This window comes from Puntigrus tetrazona, chromosome 4 (genome assembly GCF_018831695.1).
Source record: "Puntigrus tetrazona isolate hp1 chromosome 4, ASM1883169v1, whole genome shotgun sequence".
NCBI lineage: Eukaryota > Metazoa > Chordata > Actinopteri > Cypriniformes > Cyprinidae > Puntigrus > Puntigrus tetrazona.
The window spans coordinates 11,040,480-11,065,303 of record NC_056702.1 but is presented as its reverse complement, the minus strand read 5'-3'; the positions used below and the strand labels follow the sequence as shown (position 1 = coordinate 11,065,303).

Genomic DNA, 24,824 nt, shown 5'->3' with positions numbered 1-24,824 from the left:
CCTCCAGGGTGAAGTTTGGTCACCCTTGATTTAAATAAATATCTCCTGCATTTTGTATACAGTAAACTAAACACACTAGAAACAAATATACTAGAATGTATTTGAAATACATTTATTTTATGCTAAGTTTACTACAAATACATTCACATATTTAAAAACAATGCCCATTTAGCACATCAAGGGACAGATTTACAAACAACTTGCACCAGCAGAAACCATCTTTTGGCGTTGTCAAGATTTACTAAAGGAATGAAGTGAAAAATCTGAAAAGGCATGACAGTTACTTTTGCTCCCGACCTTATTGAAAAATTAATAACGCAATGTAATTTACTAAAGTTAGCCTCATCAAATTACTGGTATTTGCACCGTTATAAAAACAGGTACTTAATGCTGAAGTCCAACTAAAGATGTACTAAAGTACATGTGATAAAGTGGAACTAGTATCACATACGTAAGCAACGTATGCAATTTAATGCAATATCCAAGGTTACGTAGAGGAGATACTTTTTTAAAGAGTCATTATTTTTGTTTTCTTGGAGCACAAAAAGTTTTCTCTCTTTGTAAAATTCAAGTTGGTCACCTGATGTCACATGGATTATTTTAATGATGTGCTTACTATTTCTCTTGAGATTGATTGTTTTAGGATCCTTGCTGTCTGTGGGAAGGTCACGGAAGTTAAAACTAATTAAAACATCTTCATTTGTGTTCTGAAGATGAATAAAGGTCTTACAGGTTTGTATCGACAATGAGGATGAGTATCTAATGACAGAACTTCCTGTAAATATATTGTATTTAAAGAACAATATCATGCAGTGACATGAAAATACATTTTAAGCTTAATATTAAGCATCTATCTAATATTGGAAGATGAAAGGAGCTCATTTGATTGAAGGTGCCACTGATTTCCATCAATTCCCTCTCATTCATTCAAAGTTACTCTTCAGGAACTGTCAGCCAACAACAACCCTTCCCATCTTTCCCCGCTACCACTCCCCTGAGACAAGGTTTTCTGGCTTCAGAAGAATGCCATTCACAAGTCATACACTGTGCTCACTGTGGCCTTTCATTTCAAAAGGTGTGTGTGTGTGTGTGTGTGTGTGTGCGCGTGTGTGTGAGAACGTCAGGGCCACAGCGCAATATAAATCGACTGAGGGAGCCTAGTGAGTGGTTTGATGGAGGAATGGATGACAAATAAGAACAGTGAGATGCCTTTTATTGTCGCCAGTTGAGTCTATCCATTTCTCTTCTCTTTCTATGACTTTTTAAATCTGTTTTCTCCTCAAGGCCACCCCCCACCCTTCCTTCTTTGACGTGCCGCTGCGCTAGAATCATAAGTCTGGAGGAAAGACACGCCGCACCCAGTTAAGAAGTGATTTCTGCAGTGTGCCTGGATTACTTATCCCAACATGACACATTTGCCATCCTCTGCCTCTCTGCTGTAATGGCAGCTCCTGGAGTGAGTAATTATAAACTCAAACGTTTGTGTTAAACCGCGACCTTGTGGCACGGCTCCAGAATCTGTTCCATGTTTACGAGTAATAAGACAGGATTGTCTTTGGTAATCAACTAAAAGATACCCTGCCTTGTAAAGAGACACATATTCTCAAATATTTGCTTACATACTCCGTAAGAAGGAATAAACAATATATGCAGTGTGTACTGTAGTGCCCTGTTGCAAATGAGCATAGTTTTGAAGCAAAATCTTGAACCTCGAGAAAAAAAACAAACAAACCAGCGCTTTAAGTTCATATGACTGGTATTGTTAAAACTTTGTGAAAAACCTTCTGAAAAACATCACAGAAATGAAAAATCTGAAAAGAAGTGACTCATTCATTCTGTGGATATTATTCTCATCCATCCGTCCCTTCAATAGCTTTGTCCTTGTGCATCACAACCTTTCCCAGGAGCTTAAATGTATAAATATTCCGCCTTAAATTGTGTCTTTTCAAGAGTATTTGTGCCCTGTGCTTCAACATCTCCACGATAATGGACCTGAGGCCATCCATTGAAGTTCTCTTCTTTAAAGCAATACCTCTGGCACTGCAGTATCTCCAAGGCAGTCTTTTATTCTCGAGAAAAACTCTGTCCTCTACTGGTAATGCCACCTGAGTAAACAGGATTTACCTTGATAAAGACAAACCATGTTTTCTCCTTATTCAAGGTACTTTAGTGATGACTCATTCTTAACTGAATAAGATTCAAAAAACTTCAGACAATGCTTTCAGGGAATATCAACAGAGATTCAACAAACAGTTCGATCATGGAGAAAAGTGGTAAACAGTTCTCTCTTTTTCAATGAGGGGAATGAGAGGACAGGCTACTCGTATATGTGTGGGAGGAAAGAAACATTTTGGAGAGAAAATGGAGTGCTGAGTACATTTCTACAAGGGTCACATGACCAGCTGAAACGTATCACTGATTTAGTACTCAGTCACATCCATTAAGGACAAATGAATGCTATTCTGAAAGAGAGCACTGATGAAGGCTAATAAATGGACTACATCCAAATAAATGACTGGTCAAGACTACGATGGTATAACATAAGCAAAAAAACTTGCATTTATCACAGTTTGGTAATACGAGAAATAAGACAATAATATTATCTGAGTTCAAAGCCATAATGTCAATAGAATGGAACATCTCAAAAAGAAAATGTGTCTTAATGAGTTTTGAATGGGTCTTTTTCATTTGTTTTTCAATAAAACAAGATAAATTTACTTGAGAAGCAACACTGAATAGCATAATAAGACTTGTTTTCATAGATTATGTCTTTGGAATAAGTATTTGTTCTTTTTTTTTTATTATCGAAAACTTGTTTTTACTTGAACATGTTTATATTAAAAGAAGGGAAATATGTCAGTGCAGTGAGAAAAAATACAGCCGTATAAAAAAAATACATCTTGGAAAACAAATCTCAATGTGTTATGCAGCGTAGCTTCTCACAGAAATGTATCTCGCTTCATAGATTTTAACAGGAAAAAATTGCAAATATAGTAAGAAAAAGGCTTTTGTAGTAAACAAAGCTAATGTAAGTTTTGAGACAATTGAGATTAGTCATGAATTGAAGAGGAAGAAGTGCAAAAGAACAACAAAAGACAAATTATTAAATGGAAAAGAGATTTTAACTTAAAACAGGAAGTAGATCAAGACTGCAAAATACCATAATCTGTTTTACTGATATCAGTATACTGATATTATCAGTTTAACATATTATAACATATTACATCAAATATACATAAAAAACTAAATAAATAAGGTGTAAGTTTAATTTGGCCAAAAGCTTATCTAGAAAGGAACATAACTGAATGAACACGGTTACCTTCCCAGAAAGTAATGGAAGAAAACAAGCACTTTGTGTAAATTATTATTATTAGCATTTGGGTAACGGTCATTATTTTTGCAATCCCATTTGGTACCACTACTGGTTCAGTGATGAGACACTTCACTTTAAATACAAAGACTTAGTTTAAAGGTTCTCCTTACCGAGAACCCAGACTGGGTGGGAAGGAAGGCGTGCTGGAGGAGGACTGGGTAACAGCCATCTCCAAATAACCTGGCATGAGGCTCATCAGGGAGCTATTTCCTCCAACCCTCTGCACGATTCCCATTGTTATTGCCAAAAGCCATGCAGGAACAAATCCATTCGAGTTGGGTGCCTGCATTCTTCGTTCGAAATCCTAGAATCACTACATCTACCTCCCAGCCTGGCTCCACTGGGTCACCATTTTGTCACTGGAACGGCGACACTGTGTCTAAATCACATTCATCCTGAGACATGCCAGGCAGTACAAAGGAGATTAAACAGGATGTGTCAAATAATCTCTGGTGGATTGGCTGCCTGGCAAAGGACATTAAAAGACATGACGAAGAATACGAGGGTTTGGTGTTATTTGAGGAGACAAGCTTTGCGCTCCAGTAAGTTTGGGCTTTGGACTCTGTCATGTCCAAAGATGGCAGATTCTCACTGCCTACCTACCCCGGTGATGTGAAGTAAAATGATTGTTATTCTACCATATACATGAACTTTCCTACACCACTTGTCCAGTGGCTGATGAGTATGAATATGGATGTTGACAGCTGGGAAAATAAAGCTTGACTGCTGATCAACTGTGACAGAACTGTGGTCCCCAGACTCCATTTTCAGAGACGGACAGGATAAACAAAGGAAAAGTGAGACAGAAATTGAGAGAACGGCCATCAGAGAGAAGCAGTGAAATGATTTTAGGTTCAAGATTACCAGCACATCTACAGTTGTGTCCTTTTATAAAAGATATGTAAATGAAGTGCAGTAGGAGTCGGCAGCCAACAATGCTTTTCTCAGTCGTTTCATCTTAAGCGATCATTATCCATGGGTTTGGGGAGAAAAGGGCTCAGCCGCATGGCCAATTTCACAGCCAATTCACAAGCGCTCCTCGTTTACAAAAATGAGGAGCGGTACGCTATATTAACGCTTTATGAAATCTGATGGCATCACCAAGTCTCAGTGCATAAATAGCGGACTGAGATCAATTTGGTACCAAATGGAGAACCATAAAAAAAGGAACACAACGACTTCTGAAATTTGCTTTGAAAAATCAGTCAGGTTCAGAGCACTACGAAGCACTTCAGAGGATGCACTGCTATTAGCAAAAAAATGTCACACAGTCTTGTATTTTTTTCCAGTGTGGTTTTTAAGCCTTTTGGAGTCTGCATTAATATTTTATGTCTGGAAAGGAGAAAATTACATTCTCATTTTCATGATGAATTCTAACCTTGCAGCAAGACGGATCTTCACAAGTGCACTAGCGACCCCCAAAAATAGGGTCTAAATTGTTATAATGTTTAATTTTCTACTTGATTCAACTAACGTCCCAAAATGGGCCAAAATCTGTAATTAAAAGTCACGTGTCATTCACATAATTTTCAAGCCAACAAAGTTACAATACTTTGTTTAAAATACTTTTATGGGCAACAACAAAAAATTAAAACTTTTCACCTAAACCCATCACAGCATGATAATGTAATAAAATATGATAGTTCATTCTGTTTTGATAAAATTGCATTGCATTTAACATTGCTATTAATTAATTAGTGAGCTCATAAGAATCTTTGAAAGAATCATAAATAATCTAAATGTATAAATCAATGGAAATGAGCATGCACAATTAAATATTGTAAAAATAAAAACAAGGTTCCAAACCAAATGTTAAAATGGTTTTCATGAAGTGTGGAACTAACAAACAGCTCAAGTAATGATTGGGTTTGAATCTAAAAAGTTCTTTGCAACTGTAAAGTGGTCCACTGATCATCATCTTGGTTCAGCACATATGCCAAACAGATGTGTGTGAGAGTGTATAATGGCCGGTTGTGCATGCAAACGCGTGTGCAAAAAGTGTTTCTCCTGGATGTCATTTGTGCATGTGTGTGGGCAAGCTTTCCCAACTGGGGAAGTAAAGGAGGTATCCATGGCGACGAGGATGGACCCATACTGCCCATGCATAGCTTGAGTGGCATCTCTTAGCTGGGAGCTAGCAGTGCCATTTTTAAACCTCGCTGCCTGATTGGAGGAGAACAGCAGTGGGGAGGAAGTCTTGAATATGACTATGAATATATAGGAAATAATATATTGATTTAGTGTGTTATCCACACATGCATCTGTTCCTCCTCTGTTTGGGATGAAGTACAAAAAACATCAGCAAAGACACCATCAAACACTACACAAGGAAAACAAGAGCTGATCACGCCACTTTGATCTTTATCACCCGTTCATTATAGCCCTTGACCAGCATGAGTAGAACAACAGAGATGACTATACTAGCAAATCTTGCTTATTTTGTCAAACCCAAGACAATTACCACGAAATGGCAACATCAGAGGGTGCACGGTGCCACTCTACATTAAAAGAATAGTTCACTCAATAAAAATGACAATTATCTTATTATTTACTCACTATCACTTCATTCTAATTGACTTGACTTTGTTTTGTCAAACATAAAGATCAAGGTTTATTAAATATCTGGCTACTTCGAGGATTTAAAGAGAAGCCGGTCTGAACAATCTGTTTACAAATCAAACTGAACCAAATCTCGCCCGCCTAATGATTAACAGTTCACTGGACTGAAAAATGACCAGCAAGTAATGACATATTTTGGCTGCTGCATGAATTACAGTGCACAAGTATGAACTATATTTATAATATGTTTATCTTTTGCTTCCTTTTTTAAAACTTGATAACTGCAGTCTTCACTCACTTCATTATTTACAGTGTTACCTATATACATATTTATAACATATATTAAATAACATCTATTATTTCTTTAGTTATTTTGTTGTGTTATTTTTTGTGTAGGTTTAGTCATTTTAGACCTAACCTACAATTGTTTGTTTACATTACATTTGTAGTTTAACTAGTATACTGACATAAAGAATCCAGAGAATTGTGCTGTAATAGTTTTACTGAAGCTGAGTGAAAAAACTAGGACTAGTTTGTATAATAAATGTTAACAATAATGTTGGTTAACTATCCCCCTAATCCAGTAGTCCATACAGTAGTCCTTTTGTAATAATTGCAGTATAAACACTACACAATGATCCTCAAACCCATATAATCTGCTTGATTATCATAGATCTATGTGTATGTTTATATGGTAACCACTAAGCTACAGCTCCAATTTGCCACATCAAAGATGCCTTTAATTTCCCTCACAAAGTGTTGAATATGCTAATGTTCATATCATTTTCAGAAAAAATCACATAAAACAGTAGTGACACAAATTGACTTTCAGAAGTGACGTTTTTCTGTGATTTTGAAGTCCAATGAGCACCTTGACACAAATGAGCCGAAATCCACATGTAACAAGGTCAAGTTGACTTTTATGGAATATTCTGCCCTCCACCATATGAGCATTGTGTGCCGGCACTCACCTACCACCAGCAGCATTGGGCTTCATTAAGCCTACACAATGCATGACAGCAACAAAATGGAAGCTTGGCATTACAGATTTCTACACAAAGCCAATCAGATTTCCACCCTCACCTTTTTAATGTGATTTTCCCCCTGGCCTCTCCAAGGGAGGGATCAAAGCAAGCCTAGGCCCGGTAAAAGCTTCACTCAGGGGCCTGGGAGAGTGACTCAGACTTTCATGTACACCCTTATGCTGGCGGTCATTATAGAGAGTGGATGCCCTGCAGATGCCTGTCCTCTTTTCATCTCTAAATGCGGGCCTTTACAGGTGGGCTTGCATGCTGTCTTACCGATTGCGGCTTGGGAAAAGCAGTTTGTGTTGATTGCACAGTGGGCTTTGAGTAAAAAAGACACAGGGGCCCGTCGCAAACTGTGAGGCAGCTAAGGTGAACATAAAACATTGTGCACAGTGCAGAGTGTAGTAACACCCAGTTACTAGGGGGAAGTGTCAAGTCTCTCTGAAAGGTATGACCATATATATCCAGAGAGAGCCTGTGAAAAGATGCATCTTGGCTTGTTTATTTCCTGCTGATAGCCTGCCCTTTGGCGAGAAACATTCAGCTCAGCAGGCCCAACCACACATCGCCTGTAGGATGAGAGAAGCTCTTAAGATGTGAGATGCCTGGAATGCATTTTTGCACCAAATACTAAACCAGCAACTGTAGATTATCTGCATTATTACCACAGAATCTGTAATGTTAATGTTACTCAATCCAAGGTGATGTTTCAGATTTAGTTTCTACCTAGTCCCACACCCTAATTGTGCGCACACCAAAAGTGAATGTAAATATTTGCACAAATTCAATAAGAGGTTAAAAAAAGGATGTAGACTTGCAATTAAAATTGGAATGCAAGAAATAATTACAATTAATTAAATTTTTTTTCATACCAAAAAGTCTTTCTGATCTGAGACTATTTACTGTATTACAGTATATTTACTCCTTAGCTCGCCCATTAGATAATTATGCTAGCAATAGAAATATTATGGGTTAAGATGCACTGTAAGAACACAAGCTTTGTATAAAAATATCTGCCAGATGCAATATCTACCCTATCCTCAGCAGCTGTATTTCTGGTCATCATCAACATAATGTCAATCTCTAGAACATTCTCTCTCTCTCTCTCTCTCTCTCTCTCTCTCTCTCTCTCTCTCTCTCTTTCTATTCCAGCTGGCTCTCACTAAGAATAAAATCATGCTAGAATGCTTTCTTCAGCCTCACTGGGGAGATGGTGTGACCTGGACACTGTAATGTGCCCCAAGGCAAAAGGCCAATGCAGAAAGGGGTTGACATTTCCAATATGTTACTCGCTTTGGGAAAGGAAGAAGAAAAGAGCAAAGGAGATAACACATAGAGAAAGCTGGAGAGATGGAGAGGGGGATGTGAAAGAGAAGGAAAGAGACAGAGGGCACAAGATATAGGAGATTATGAGATTGAGTAGGGCATCATACTGCGTCAGCTTTTAAAGCTTTCCGTTTTCATGTTTAAGTGAGTGTTTGTTTATGTGGCGTCCATCTCACACTGATAATGATAGTATACTGTGATTCCATTTAAGACTCCATGGCAACATCACACATGATCTCCTTGTCTCCTCTCCACATTCTCGGCCATTGTTCTTCAGAGGTGTGAAAAGCTGTGACGTGGAAATCAGAAATAACTGCGCATTCTGAAGTAGCTTTTTTGTTCCTTAGCAACGTCCTTTAGGCCCACTCTCATAACTTGGTGCTAATGATGATGTTTAGCTCTAAACATGAAGGGAGTGTACAATATGGCTGTCACCTACAGCTATGCTCCAATACGCCGAGCAAATCAATGGCCAAATTAGTTCCTTGTAGGTTTATTAAGCCATTCGGAAGGGACATGTCTGTTTATCAAGAAAGACATTAAGCGATCTTGGTTTCTTCAGACATTGATAAGTGATTATGATTGCTTCACTATTATAATGACTTGTCAATGTATGTTTCCTTCCTTTTAGGCTTAGGTTTGAGAAGCCTGAAGCACTTCTAGAACATGTGTACTGATCTGCTGCTTTCTTGTGAAGTTTCCTGTCTGATTTGGAGGTGTTTGCTTCTCATCTCCTGCACAGACGATGCTGTTTCTTAAGGGATTTTCTGGCTTTGACAGGTTGTGGGTACTTACATAACTGTCTGTGGATCCTGGAGAAACTTCTTTCTTCCTCTGCCTCTTGATTCACCAAGTCACACTCTTCTCAGCAGGGGCACTAACTCTTCAAAAAGCCATTTTTGTTGCCAACATGATGAAATGTAGTCTTCATGTTTTCGCAAATCTTGGTATTGATTTGAAGAAAAACTGTGATAAAAATGGTGCAAACAACCACTGGAGACATAATTGGCGTAGCTTCAGTCAAACAGTCTTGCGATTGGCCTTATCAAGGAACTCTAGCTCTTAAGCTGTACGATCCCAAGGGACATGGCGAGGTTATTTTAAGGTCATTTAGGAAACAAGGCACATATCGGGTACAGAGAGTGGAAACACAAAGAACAAAAGACAAGACAACGCACATGGGGCTTCCAATTTTTGATAACATTGACAGCTGTTTCAAATGAGAAATCATTTGGGACACATCCAGAACTGTAAAAAATTTACGGACTGTGACCTGACTGCTGGTTCTTTGTAGGTATTATTATCTTTCTTTGTGTGTTAGCTTTTTGTATGGCTGCCCTTGAAATGACTCCAAGCCCATTTAAAGGAATACTGCAGGTTCGATACAAGTTAACCTCAACTGACAGCACTTAATTTCTACTTGACTCTTTATTTTCTTGAAATAAAGAATAAAATCTGGGTTACAGTAAGGCACTTAGAGTATAATAGAAGTGAATGGGCCAATCAGTGAAGAACAAAAATAGTACAGTAAATAGGATCAATTTAAGTACTGTCGACTGAACATAACTTGCATTAAACCTAGATTATTTATTTTAAGTTTACTGTCCCCTTAAGGGCAAGAAATAGAAGTTATTATAATATTAAAGATATTAGAGATAAAACAGAAATATCCTGAACTCTTTATCAAAGGACAGCCATAACTAAATAGGATGGGTGGGCTGATCTCAGGAATGTGTACAGATAAGGAAGGGTAGCAGAAGGACTGTCTGTGTTTGAACACAACAAACAGACTTTCAGAATTACGTTCACATGTTCAATTTACAGCCGCCTGTGAGCCAAAGCGGCATTTAATAAGCATCTGGGCATTTTGGCTCACGCTCCTGTAGGCCAACCTGAGAAGAATCCCTTCTCCCTCTGCATGGAGATCCTATTTGCTGCTAATGTACCACATATAACACCCTTTGGAAATCACATTTTTTAAATGTTTAATGTTTACAAAAAGTGTTCATAGAACACACAATGATTCCACAAAAAAAATCAACAACCTGAAATATTCAAATATTAATACTAAAATATTCACTATTTGTTTATTAATTGGTATACCAACAGGCCTGTAGATGATCTCAGCCAAAAGGCACAGTCCGTTTAAATGCTGAGCAAGTCACACAAGGTGTTTTTTTCTTGAATAACATGCACTGATGAATCATAAATAACAGGACAAAGTACACACATTAAGAAACTAAACAGGGTCAAATGTGATTTCATGTTTACTCTAAATTACAGCTAAGGTTTATGCTGAAGTGCAAATTACTATCGGATAAATGTACACATGCATATGTAGTGCAAGAAATTCATTCTAGTATTGTGCAACATTTAAAGAACCATGTTGAGAAGCTGTTAAGAGCAGCATTCCTTCAACATCAACGCAGGGTCCACAATTTATTTTCCTGGAATTGCCCAGCTCTGATTGCAAAGAGTGGATTTAAGAGGCATTACTGTGTGATTGAGTTCACCCCATGTACTGTTTCAATATTTCTCTGCCCGATTAAGTTTGCTGAACACACAATTTGCGTGTAATTAGTAGAGCCGTCAGTGCACAGTAACTTGAGTCCAAGTTTCTGTATTCGATTCACATTACTTAGGATGAAAAAGCCAGAAAAGCTTTCGCTGTTTCAATTTTATACTTTATCAACATGCCATCTGAGAAAACAAGATTGCTCCCACCTGAACTGAGTGGATGTTATCTCATTCTGCATTTGATTGAGTATGTGGACTATCTGGAACATTTCTACCTGATATTTTCTTTTAACCTTGTCTAACGTTTAAAACATTATATATAAAGATACTGTAATACTACCATTAGTTTGTTCTGCTTAAAAAAGTCATGAACTGTAATGTTTTCTGAGGTCCACTTACAATATTATCGAGATTTTTACATTAAAAAAAAAAAAAAATCACATCACGTAACGGTATTTTCTGTCCTGTTTTGACCCTCAACAACTGTTTGAATAGACAGTGTTTGTCATGTGAAAACAATTCTTACTGATGTGAAAATAAATATAAAGTTAATTCACTCTTTCCTAATGTTGGGAACAGAAGGAATGTAATATAAAGTGTGTTTTTCAGCAGTATTTACACTACACAGAATCTTCCTGTATTCGAACAATCTTTTTTTATTTGGTTTCTGCATAGACCTGCATTTGCCACTCTTATTTACCTACTACATGTGCAAACAGGCAGTGATGCAGATCAGGCGTTGATCATCTTCTGCGGAAGTGGCGTTTTGCCACACTATTACGTCACAAAGTGGCACTCTGACTAACAAGAAAGTTTTGAAACAAATAATTTTAGTTTAAACAAAACTTATACCATCACTTAAACTCATAGCTTGTTTTGGATCTCTCTGTAAACCTAACTCTCTGAAAATTATTGTTTAAAAAACAATTTCCCTATGGAGAAAATTAATAGTGTTTCTACATATGGAACCAAATTGATCTCTGTTTGCATTCTGTAGCACTTTTACAAATAGTAAACTGCCAATTCAATATTATACGCTGAATAGAAGACAGGTTTGTCTGTGCTTGGCATATGGGTGAAAAAAACACTTTAGGTAAAGTTGGATTCTTTTAGGAGGTTTCTTAATCGGTTTGATCCCCATACAGTACAAAATAGGTGTACAGCTTGTGCATTTGCCGAATACATATTAAAGGCTAGACATAATCCCAGAGCACACCAACCTACACTTCATGTTAAAAGGCTGAAAAAAGTATTTAGATTACAGTTGCTACCTAAAATGCTCATACGCTGCTTTTACTCACACACAAACACTGTCAGCAATACATACACCAACCCTTCCTTCCGCACAAATCCAGTTATTTCTGCGTCTCTCTTATGTGATTTATAATATTTTACACTAACCAAATGTTACTTTGCATTAACGTGGCACTGCTTTGGAAGCGCCTAGAGCCTGCGATGATGTGTATGACTCACCGACGGCAGATCTTAGTGCAATTTGAAGAGGGAAAAAAACCTGCCCTAGATATTTCAGACAGTTCAAGAACAGATTAAGATGCTCTCGCTTTGATCCCACTAATGCAACATCCCGAAACATTTCTGCTGTGCTACCGTGGATAACATGATTAGGTTGCAATGGGCATAGGTCAGCTCACTGCGTGGGTTGGTTCTCTTCTCTACTCCTCCCTTCCTTTTACCGCTTCTTCTACTTTGCCTTAAAGCAGATGAGAGCTATGACTTTGCAGGTGTGACAGAAGTAAAGAATAGTGATAAGCCTCTTTGAAACTGTAAAAGTGAGAGATCATGTGTGTTACAAATAAGAGTAGGACCAGTACATAGACATACCGATCTAGGTTATGCCAGACTTTGGATGCAAAAAATAATTAGAAGCTTTGTCCTGTGTAACAGTAAAATACCTAATAATCCTTTTGGCAAATTTGTCAGTTTCTAAATTGCCCTACCAACTGTTTGGGTTTTGGGTTACGTTATACAGAACATATGTGTCTTTTTCATAAGACTGGGTTATAATTCCTCTAATTTATAACTAAAATTTGTAATTAAATTTAACAAATCTCACAATCTTATGCCATCTTCTCTGGCAAATATCTCAACATGCTCATAGAGAATTGTGAATTTTTTTCAGACTTTCAGGGTCAGACAAACAAAAATCTGTCAAAGGAAGCAACTGCTGGCTATTTCACTAAATACTGTCTAAAGTAATAAATGAATAAGCTACCTGTAATTTGCCAGTTCACTGAAACTAGCTGCTACCCAAGCACATTACAACTTATCAGTAGACGAGCTGCACGCAAAACATATTCAGAGCAAAATATTTCTATATGCATCAAAATGCAAGCTGTGTTGACTCACGGCAGAGACGATCATTGACAGAGACAGCTTGCATAAATATGTCTTGTATTAGTATGCAGTGCCCTTTCTGTAAGGCTTCAATTTCATCAACAAAAAAAATTGAACCTGGGGAGATTCAGGTATGCTTGTGACGGACAGCACTCCACCGCGCCACTGAGATGATGGGCAGCTCTGGAGATCAATGCAAGCATCTGACTTCAAAGACCCTGGGGGCTGGTTGGCATTCATCGTGACCAACTCACAGCAGAGCAGCCATGGAGGGGAGTCACATGGAGTTTAGAGGCAGAGTCAGGTCGGTGAGGTCTTTAAGCTCCTCAAATTACCAATACTGCCGACTCAAGCTCACCAAACCTAATTGGAATCAAAGCATATGTGCTTTTTTGATTTATCCACCCTGTCTAAATAATCAGCACCAGTAGGCATTATATAATTGCTGAAGGGATGCGAAAAGCATGCTTTATTAGTCTTCATTTTGTTTAAGTGGCAAAATGCCATTGCGTGTGTGGCTCAGGATAAATTTCATCCTGTCTTGTTTCTGAACGGAGAAGCTTTTATATGCTGATAGTCAAGGTGCCACTCACCTTTATTTGGCCTGAGAATACTTATTTGCGGGTATTCAGCAGAGTACATTGTCTTTGATGTCTAGCAGATTGTAGTGGACTCTTGCTTTCCCATGGGTTATTTGCCGTGTTTGTTTTTCTCTTTGCAGAGGTCTAGCTGAAATGCGTGACCATTGCTTTCCCTTGCTTCCTTTAAACAGCACTGACAGAGAATCATGGGAAATCCAAGCCTCTGATTCAGGTAATGTCTGAGAGTGATGGGTGTGTGTACGTGTGTCATCTAATGCAAAGCTTCTTCAAAGCCTCAGTCGGTCTCTCTTGGGATAAACATCATAATACAGAACAGCCATACGGAGGAACGTGCCTAGCATCTCATAGGCTGGATCTAAAAATGTCCACTCCGCCATTGGCCTTTATCTTTAACCCAATAGAAATGGAGCAAAAAGAGCATGTAAAAGCGGGAGATCACCTGACCTAGAGTCAGTGTCATGACTGAGTGAACGTGAGACCTTTGGACATTCTCTGAGCCCCCCTGCCAGCTCCGCTTCACTGACAGCCAGCGGAATAACTGTGTCACATGGCTCTGTTACCATGGAGAAATTGGCATGAAAGTGATACTGTTAGCATCTGTCTGAACAGCCATGTTAGGTTTCTGTTCTAATTATAAATGGATGTAAAATGTGTCCCTGACACTAACATCATCACTGCTCCATTGTACAATAACATGAGATCAGGCATAAAAAGAAAATGGGATGAGAATAATTAAACCACAGAAGTAGACCTCTCAATCAGGGTGCAAGCAGGGTCTTCAATTAACTGTGTGCCACACAGGACAATAGGGGGAGAACTGAGAACATCCATTTGCTATACATAAATGTTTGTTACCGTCCATGAAATGTTACTTTATACTATATTATGAGAATGAAATGTTATAGTATAACATTTAGAAGTTTAGTAATGCTCAGTATAAATATATAATAAAAAAAGATAGAAAATTTCTGTTAATTAAACAATCTTAGGAAATAGCTATTTTTAACATGTATAACAATAAGACAGGTTTATTTATCACCTAATCAGCAAAAAATAATGATTTTTGAAGAATCAACTTTTACTTAAGACTGGGGTGATGGCTTCTAAAATCAAGATTTCCTTGCAATCACAAGAATAAATTAATTTTACAATATATAAAACATTTTACTTATTACAGGAAAATTTCAAGTTAATGCAACCTTGGTGTGCACAACAGACTTGAGGAAAAATCTAAACATACATTTTAATATTAATAATATTACTTTATGTGCTGTGATTTATGGAATAGTCTGGAACTGTGATATATCTGCAAATGGATTCCCTAAATAAGCATTTCCACCCACTTCTGTCAATAGTCTGAGCCCCTTTAGTAAGTGTTGTCATCTTTGATATAGGATGTGGCACGCAAGAAACCCCAGATGGTGTGAAAAACCATCAGGCAATCTGCCATTTGTAGAAGACCTTCCAAAGTCCCCTTTAAACTCCATGGGTGTAAACCATGCTTCATAGTATACTATTATTAGTCCTGCATAAAATATTGCTCAGAGCACGATATGCTAATTCAGCTTCAAAGTTCTGGTTTCTGCTAGTTGAGACATCATACGCAATGCTCTCAAATTCATAACACATTTTCTTGTTAATAATCCCACTTATTGTTGCAGCATTTCATGTCTAATTTCTTATTAGAGGTCACACACCAGGATTAACTCTTCAGCATGCGCCGCTGCATCCAAATACCCCCATGGCATGTCTCCCTGACATGTCCATCTGTCAGCCGTTGATAAGACAGTCCTATGCAAAAGTCTGTCCCTTAATTTTCTCTTAATGGGCCGACGCATTAACGTGAGTCATGTGCCAAAAGCTGTGATACATCCATGACAAGGTTATTAAAGGAACAATCTGAGAATTCACCAGGCAGAAATCGAGAGACGAACCGGAGATGTGAAATTGCTTCTGGTATGACTGTGGTCATATCAGCTTGGGCGCTTCGCTGATTAACGAATTAGAGAAGAAATGAAATAGTATAATGTGATGGATTAAAAGAGGAACATTGGGCATAGCCTGTGCTGTTAGGCACAGGCCTGAAAAAAATCTGCCTTATCTGTGGAGAAAATGAGGGAGACGGGTTAGCGATGGTAATATGCTGTTTAAAGTGTGGCAAAAGAGAGGAAGCACAAGTAAAGAGAGGAAAGAGGGTTGCTTGTGGAATGAGGGTACTAAAAGCCTGCACAAAGTGCCCCTAATGCACTCTAGAGAGGGATGATGTACGCCTTGTTATAACACCGAGGACGAGACGTGGCGTACTAACAGCACTGTAAAAGCTCCAAATATCCAAATATCTCCAGAATGGTCTTTGCCTCCATTACTGGACCTCACATCTCTAAATTATTTCAATCCATAACCTGATGCCTTGATACAGACAGATGAAAGACAAGCCAAGAAGGCCAGTGTGTTGATTATTTTCACAGATGAATTGATTTTTCTCATATTTCTCCTGATTGTTCTATATTGACATTGATGTGCTTTGCATAACAATATGTCCGACAACTTTAAATGAGTTTCCCAGGGCTTTGCTCTCCACATGGGATTTCTGATTAGCGAGGACCGCTTGAGTGGCTTGTCAATCTATCTCATCAACGAGGAGCGCCCAACAAGGTGTCTTCGCTTTCTGGAGAATTTATGTTCGCCGACTCTCAGAAAGACAAAAGATATCATCAATCGCTGAGGGAGGCAATAAATAAAATATCAAAGCGTGACCGCAGGGTTGCCTGGTTGAGCCAATTGCTCAAGCTTGAGTTTATTCCCCATAATCCTCAATTTCCATGCTCAATGCACTGTGTCTTCTCTCATGACGGTACAGTTACCCAAAGCCACATCTGGAATGAAGCGTGAACGTCAAATTCCACCTTAGCTTCTGTGAAAATGCTTGAATGACCTACACCAGAGTTTCTCAAGCCGCGACAAAAGCATTGCGGATATCTCCCAAATTTTAGCACACCTGATTCAGTTCATCAGTTGCTCTACTGAGACCCTCTTAAGGCTATAAACTAAACTGGTTGTGTTTGATTAGTCAGATCACTAAAAATGTGAATTGGCAATGTATTAAGAAATCCTGACCTAGACTAATCAGGAGTGAAATCCGATTGAGATTTCACTCTCTGGAATGAGCAAAAGGGCTTAGGCTTAGTGCTTGAGGTTGACCTCCGCTTGCCTCCTACCCTCTGAATGGCCTTTCTGACAAATCCGACCAGGCCCTTTGTCTCTTACATCAGCATGGGTGCAGTTTTTATGGCCAGTGACTTGGTTAGATTATCTGTCGAAGAAATCGGAAGAGGATTAGGGTAGGAAGGGAATCATGGGTAATACACTGCTATCAAAAACAAGCATGGCCGAGCCAGAGATACGAAGACAACGGAGAAAGTGATGGGATTCAGAGGTGACTTCTCTCAACACATTGTACGGCTCAGGGGTGGGATTATAAAGCAATTAGCAGCACTGGCGGTGATTAATACTGTGGCTAATAGGATGAGGCTGAAGATCGGATGGGGGAAGGGAGGTACCGAGACAAAGAAACCCGGACGAAGACAAGCACAGTGCATCAATCACATATGACAGCTGGGACAGGGTCCAGGAGCTCCATTCATCATGAGAGGGGGCACACACACAGCTCAGCAAAGTAGCAGTGGAAACATTAATTACTAGTTGCTTCAAACATCCCTGACACCTCAGATTGTAAACTGGAGTTGGGTACTTAACTTGGATGAATCAGCCGGGAATCAAGATGATAGCATTAGAGAGACTGCCAGGGTTTAAGAAAAAGTCCTCATAATAAAATGCCATAGTCAGGCTTTTACAGTACATCAGTGTATTTTGTCGTTTTCTGTTCGGAATTGTACACGTATTCACACACGTTCTGTACATTTTTATTTCAAACTGTAGTTTATTCATAGAATGGGCAATAAGTCAATCAATCAATCAATCTTATAATTTATTCAAGATGCAGTTCTTGTTGGAAACCGTAGTGCCAGCTCATTACTCTGGACATAACCATACTGCTTTGAATTTGTACAAGAGATTACTGTAAATTCATACTATATTGCTAATTGTTTAAAGAAACTAAAGAAATTTACTACTGTTAAAAAGCTGCTTTTTATGGTAACTCATAGCCGGTAATATGCTTTAAATTCACACAAACACTGTTTACAGTATACAGAAATGAGAGGGAGAGAGAGAGAGAAGAAACTCTGCCCTGTGATTGATGGACTGATGATATCAGTTGAAATATTATTATATAGCAGCTATCTTAAATTCTTTGAAAAGCGGTTACTCTTTGCAGTTTCTTAAAAGATCTAAGTACAATTGCACTGTGTATCTCCAGAGTTGTAGTGCGACATGAACAACACTAAACTAAAGCTGATAAGATTCACAAGAACAAAAAGCACAGTACCTACAGAAAGCACAGTCGTCTCTTCCGTTTCTTCTCTGGTTCTTCTTTTGTGCTCACTGTAAGGAGAAGAGAAAAGATCACATTAGCACAACACTAGCACAGAGATGGCCATCTCCACCACACATTATCATCTCAGCCTCAGGGCAGAGCATAAAGTCCAGCGATGGGCCCAAAGAAGGATGCCATCTGTGCGTATATAAAAACAGGAAATGACCAGGTTGCAAAGCACGCCAAGGAACAACTATGAACATATTTATCAAACTATACATGGGGAATTCAGGTAAACTGAAGTAAGTACATGAATATAAACATTAGTATATAAGATTTTCCTTATTCATTGATATAATTCCCAACAGAACTGAGGTTCACATACTTTACTCAGACTATTCAATTAAATATGTTTTGAATAACAGCTTTAAAGTAGCCTGAAGGCAGAGCTGTACAGTGTGCCAGTCTGATGTTCATTAATTAGCACAGCTCTAAATAAAACAGACTGCTCATTGTAGAATTGAATTACAATGTCTGAATGTCCACAAGAAGACCTGTGCTGAGGAAGTCACCTTAAATTAAATATGAAGGAGAAGTAGGTTTGAGCTCTGGAGAATTAATGGCAATTTAATATTCCCTTAATTATAAAGTGCACAGTCTTGTGTTCCAAAATTGAAATTATTCAAGGAAAAGTAAAAAGAAAGCTTAGTTAAAACCAATCAACACAGGTTACATATTATTATTCACTTTAGAATGTGCATTTTATAATATATGTATATATAATTCAATAAGTACAAAGAAAGCAGTTATTTACAAATAAGGATAATACAATAACACAAGCTTTTCTGTTTATATAAAATTATTCTTCTTGTTCGTACAAGAGCAGACATGCACAAAAGTTCTTAATATAAATGTGCAAGAATGGGACATTTACCACATAATATTTTATAATAATTGCATAATTTCCATGGCTGCAGTGCTTGCACTGTATTAAATAATTCCCATACTCAATCTCTTTCTCACACACTCAATATTCATTCCTTCTATCTTCTCCCTTCTCCCTCTTTCTCTAATATGATTACATTTTATTTGCCCCCAGTTGCAGTGGATGCCACTCTTCATTACTTAACTTCCAAAAAGCATTTCGAGACTCAAGTGATAAACACGCAGACACTAATTCTAGACAATTTACCCCAGTTTAGTATGATTTATTATACACCGCTGACCACCTACCGAAGTATTCAATTAATAAAGCCGAGCTACACGCTTGCCAAGTCTTTCAATGCCGTCTCAAACACACAATTGTTACCTCAATAACTCTTGCACAAATTAAAACCGCTAAAACCAAACAGTTAATGCATACAATACAGCTGCCAGGAAATTAGAGAAAACATCTATAATTTTCCATGTACTTTATAAGACGAATGGACAAATGTAACAAAAACAAATTAAAGTTTTTAAACACGTATGCGTATACACACTAGTACACGTATACACACTAGTGCCAAAAGTGTTCCTTGACTCGCAAATGAACTTAAGTGACATCCCATTCCTAATCCATAGGGTTCAATATGACGTTGGTCCATTTGTGAGGTCACTGATGGACCGAGGTCACTGATGTTGGACGAGAAGGCCTGGCTCTCAGTCTCTGCTCTAATTCATCCCAAAGGTGTACAAGGCCAATCAAGTTCATACACATCAGACTCTGTCATCCATGTCTTTATGGACCTTGCTTTGTGCATTGGTCCAGTTGTGTTGGAAGAGGAAGGGGCCAGCTCCAAATGGTTACCACAAAGTATAATTTATAATAATTTATATTATACATATATTTAATATATAAACATACAATTTGTCTTCATGCATTGTCTTCATGCAATGCATTTGTATTTATACATATACACATATATTTCACAAAGACTCATCTTAAGTGATTAATCACAAATAATTTAGCAAACAAAACAGAATAAATTTTGAATTAAATGCATTTCAACTCAAATTATTTAAGACTATTTAATAGCTTTTAATCAATGTAATCCAGTACAACTGCATGTCTCTAAAGTACATATTAAATACATCACCAGAGGCTAATACTGAACTTAATCAAAGAAAAAAACTTTTCTACACCTAGAAGTAGGTCTTTCATGAAAGAAAAAAAGTCTGCAAAATGTCTAAAATGTGTGACTGTTTCCTGCATTGTTCAACTGAGAAACAGATGAGTTTTAATAACACCTTCTTTTAACAACTTCTGTGGATGCCGAGATATTATTTGGGCTTAAGATTTCCTCCAGAAAGAAACAACCTCATTGTGATGAAGTGTCTAATTTGCTAGAGAGAATGGTGACAATACCACACTTTTTGTGTCAAGGACTTTCTGGGATCCTTTCTTTCTTTGACATTTTGTATTCATCGCCCCTCGCTGATACACTGCATGATCCGCTCTCATGACTCAACATTAAATTTGCCTCACAAAAGGCCAAACGCCAAGGCTTCCAAAGCTCATCCTACATGATGAAGGCAGCTACAGTACATAAAGGCTGAAGACACCAAGCCATTTAGCATTACAGCCTGTGTTGACTTTTCCCAAACCGTAGTGCACAAACTGAAGAACATGAAGATTAGGCCAAATTGTGAAGGATCAGACTGGAGTCACATATTCCAACTTATTGTTGGAGAAAAAGTTTCTAATTTATGTAGGATCAGTGTGCCAAGGTGACCTAGCGCTCATTAGAGAGAGTGGTTAAAAGCACATTGGACAGATGGGAGGCCACCTGTTAAAAAGCAGTTTCAAATGACCACAATTTTATTCTGCATTACTGTCAGCCCACCACATCATTTAAATGCATGATACAAGATCACTCTCTAAAAAGTTCAGGCTTTTCAAAATGGTCCTTCAGCATAAGAGGACCACTTTTCAATCTGATGACCATTACAAAATGAATGACATAGTTTTGGATGCAACATGGTTTCATTTAGAGGCAGATGGTGTTCATTTAATTAATTAAAGTCGCTATCGATAAAGATCATATTAAGAAGAAAATATAGTTAAAAATTTGTCAAGTTCTAAACATGCGAGTTATTACTCAATGGGGAGGAACAGTTTACAGTTTATATATAATTTACATAATTTTATATATATATATATATATATATATATATATATATATATATATATATATATATATATATATATATATATATAATTTATATAATATATATATATATATATATATATATATATATATATATATACACACACACACACACACACACATATTATAATAATAATAATAATATCAAGTAACTGACTTGTAGACAGATCCAGATTAAAATAAATACATAACATTTCTCTGACAAGAAAAGGAAGAAAAAAAGGGGGGAAAAAAACACTGGTGCAATTAAAATGGTTTTAAGAACTTAATCAAAGCTCTGCGTGATTCTTGCTGCCGATTGCTCCGCTTATACACAGACTGTGCTCCATGCATAATCCATAAACACTTCTCATCTTTGCCTTAAAGCCTCATAATAATCAATCAATCAATCAATCATTTTTATTTATATAGCGCTTTTAACAACACAGGTTGCATCAAAGCACTGTACAGTATAATGACAGGGATGTATAGTGACGAGAGTGACCAATTTCTTATTAAATGCAGAGACGGTCTCTGTAGTCAATAACCCAGCAGCCATGTCTGTTCATAGTTATGCAGACAAGCTGGTTTGGGACTGGGAGGCTATGGGAAATTTATGAGAGAATAATGATGCACTTGAATAATTAGTAGGCTTGTGTATTTTTTTTTTCTACCGTCTTCGATGCAATTTTTCAAAGCCTGGAAGAAAAGTACATCACATTCCCTGAAAGCTCTATGTGAAACAGACAAAGTATATGAAGATGTATATAAAGTTTGAAAAAGTTGAAAAAGTTACTGAAAGTTTTCTTTCATACTGGAAACTTCAATAAGGTTACATGATATAAAAATGACACAAGTGAACTTCTAAGGGCATCATTTTGACTGGTACAAAGGTTGAAGATGAGGGTTAATGCAGTTATTGGCTTTGGGATTTTTTTCCTATCATGTCTTTTTCTCCAATAAGAGTGGTCTTCAGTAAAAGGCCACAGAGCTAATTGCAGGTTTTGATAGGCCATATACCTCTGCTTCCTGCAGCACTGACAGCACAGGGCAGATACTGAGGCCATGTAATTGGCCCCTTTTAAAAAAAAGGAAGAAATACTCTACTGGGAACATGAAAGGCAGAACAGAAGAAATCATCCTTATGCAGAAAACTTTACTGATTTCAAATGCTTTTAATTGCGTCACTTTGCACAAGTTTACTTAAATGCAGCGTGCGTGGAAGAAGTCTCTTAACAATAACCGTAAATATACAGTAGCAATCAATTACACAGCCATGCAAAGAAGAGAAACTATGTACTATGCAAAACGAGTTTCCACACATGAAATTTGAAGATACAAGGACAAAAATGACATAATAAAATGCTTCTTTTATCAGAATTACCGCTAAAAAATTTGCCTTGAGTTTTTTTTTTTAATTATTACTAATAATTGAATAACATTTTCAACAAGAATGCATTAAATCAACAAACTAACAGGAAAGTAATTTTCTTTTTCCTTTTTTATGTAATACAAGCTTTTACTCATCACATAATTCTATAAAATGCATCACAGTTTCCACAAAAATATTAAGCAGCACCACTGTTTTCAAAATAGAACATAATAATAAATGTTTCATTAGCGAATCAGCATATTTGAATGATTTCCTAATGATCACGTGACACTGAAAACTGGAGTCAGCTCTGCATCACAGAAATAAATAACATTTCAAAATATAATATCTATATAATAATCGTATGATATTTTATGTTTTATGCTATACTGTTCTTACTATATTGATCTTTTTTTATATAAATTGGCTGTTCAACATTTATGGTGTGTAAATGTTAAGTCAAAAACAAAAATAAAAGTTCATTTAAAAATTAAAAAATCTAAATCACAAAAGCAGAAGGTTTCAAGGTAGTAGTTTGGAGTTTACTACTAATGCTTTGCCACTCCACAAAAAACTACTACAGTTCAGTAATATATTCCCGAAGGAGCAAAAACCCTGGAACAGCAACATGCACTCCTCCAAAATCAAATATTACCCCTGATGCAATGCAAATAATGCAGCTTTGAACATTCAAAGCAAACTGTTCATTAAGAAACAACTCTTCAGGGCACAGCGAGCAACTGCACAGCTTTTGCACAAAGCCTAATTAAATTCCCCAAAGCGCTCGGTTGTCACGCAAAGAGCTGTGGAGAGCCACAGAGAGAAAGTGAACACCAGATATAGCAATATAATTGTGGTCCCACTAGCCAATACCTCCCAGCTGACTGGCGAGGCCAAAAACTACAACATAATCTGGGCAGAGGTGTGATGTACATCATTGTAGCGATGCAGCAGAACCACTGATTGCGACGGCCTCCAAAGCGTGTTAATGTTAAACACGGGTGCAATTGCATCTCGGATAATGCACATGACTCAGAGGGGCAGCGTCGGCTGGAGAGAACTTTCTGGTACAGGCCAACAGAGAGAGGAGAGCCAGACAGACAGCAATTAGAAGAGTCAACATTGCCTAAATGTAACAAGCTGCAATTTGAGCTCACATGCTCCAGTCTCTCTGGAAAATAGCTAAAATGAGTCTGGCTTCAACATGATTCTGAAATAAGTATCAGGGGAGCTGGTCGGACGGTTAGATGGGCCAACACAATCAGGTGCTGTCTGTAAGAGTGGTGGGATTCGCAGGCTTCAGGCTCATTTGTGGCTCGGAGACAACAACACGCACCTTTATAAAGACAGCAGGGGCTGTTTACACTTCATAAATCATACAAAAGTGAACTGAGGCATGATATTGTTGAAGAAACATGGTATTGTTTCATCTCATTTTCATCACATTTTGTGCACTTTCATTTGAGGGGGAATTAAGGGTCCACAACCATTTCCAGGTAATAGTCATTTGAAATTGTTTATTGTAAATGATCAATACATATGGGCTATACATATCCAGTAATACTTTCCTTTGAGAACAACGGAATAAAGTGTGCATATAAGGATATATGTCACAATTATGTTAGAAATGCACTTACAACACACACACACACTGTTTAAAAGATGATGAATGGATGGATGGACGGATGAATGGATTTCGAAATTACGAAACAATCAAAAGAAATAACCCAAAACTGGGTTATTAAAGGTTTAATGAGATTTACCCATTTTGGAATGAACAAACCAGAGACCATACACATAGCAAGCTTTCCCAAAACAGACACACATATTGTTTTTAGACTGGCATCTATGTTAATAATCTGGTTGTAAATTATCTGTCAATGCTGAGGGTTATTGTAGTCTTCTGCATTTAGACTCATATAAAGAGCATAACCTTCACATGCGCCTCTCAAAATGTTGTGCCACTTTTCTTGATCTTAATTAAATGTCAAGGATCCTTTGCTTTTCTAAGGTTCTTTATAAATGTCCATACCTCGGTCTCTGCCACTTTTTAACACTTTTGGGTTTCTGTTTAATAAGAAAGGTAACCCACAAACCCACACGTGAGGTGTTCTTTTTTCTTCTCTCTG

General features: G+C 37.5%; 1 protein-coding gene across 3 annotated transcripts in view; it reads right to left on the bottom strand.

Annotated features, from left to right (window-relative positions):
• The window catches only part of syt1a (synaptotagmin Ia), a 157,816-nt gene that overhangs the window by 91,441 nt on the left and 41,551 nt on the right, over positions 1 to 24,824 (bottom strand). For 2 of the 3 annotated variants that reach the window (XM_043236652.1, XM_043236655.1), the window contains exon 2: positions 18,208 to 18,263. The gene's annotated coding sequence lies outside the window, so the exon portion shown is untranslated. The remainder of the gene's footprint in view (positions 1 to 18,207; positions 18,264 to 24,824) is intronic. The other variant, XM_043236654.1, reaches the window with a different exon arrangement.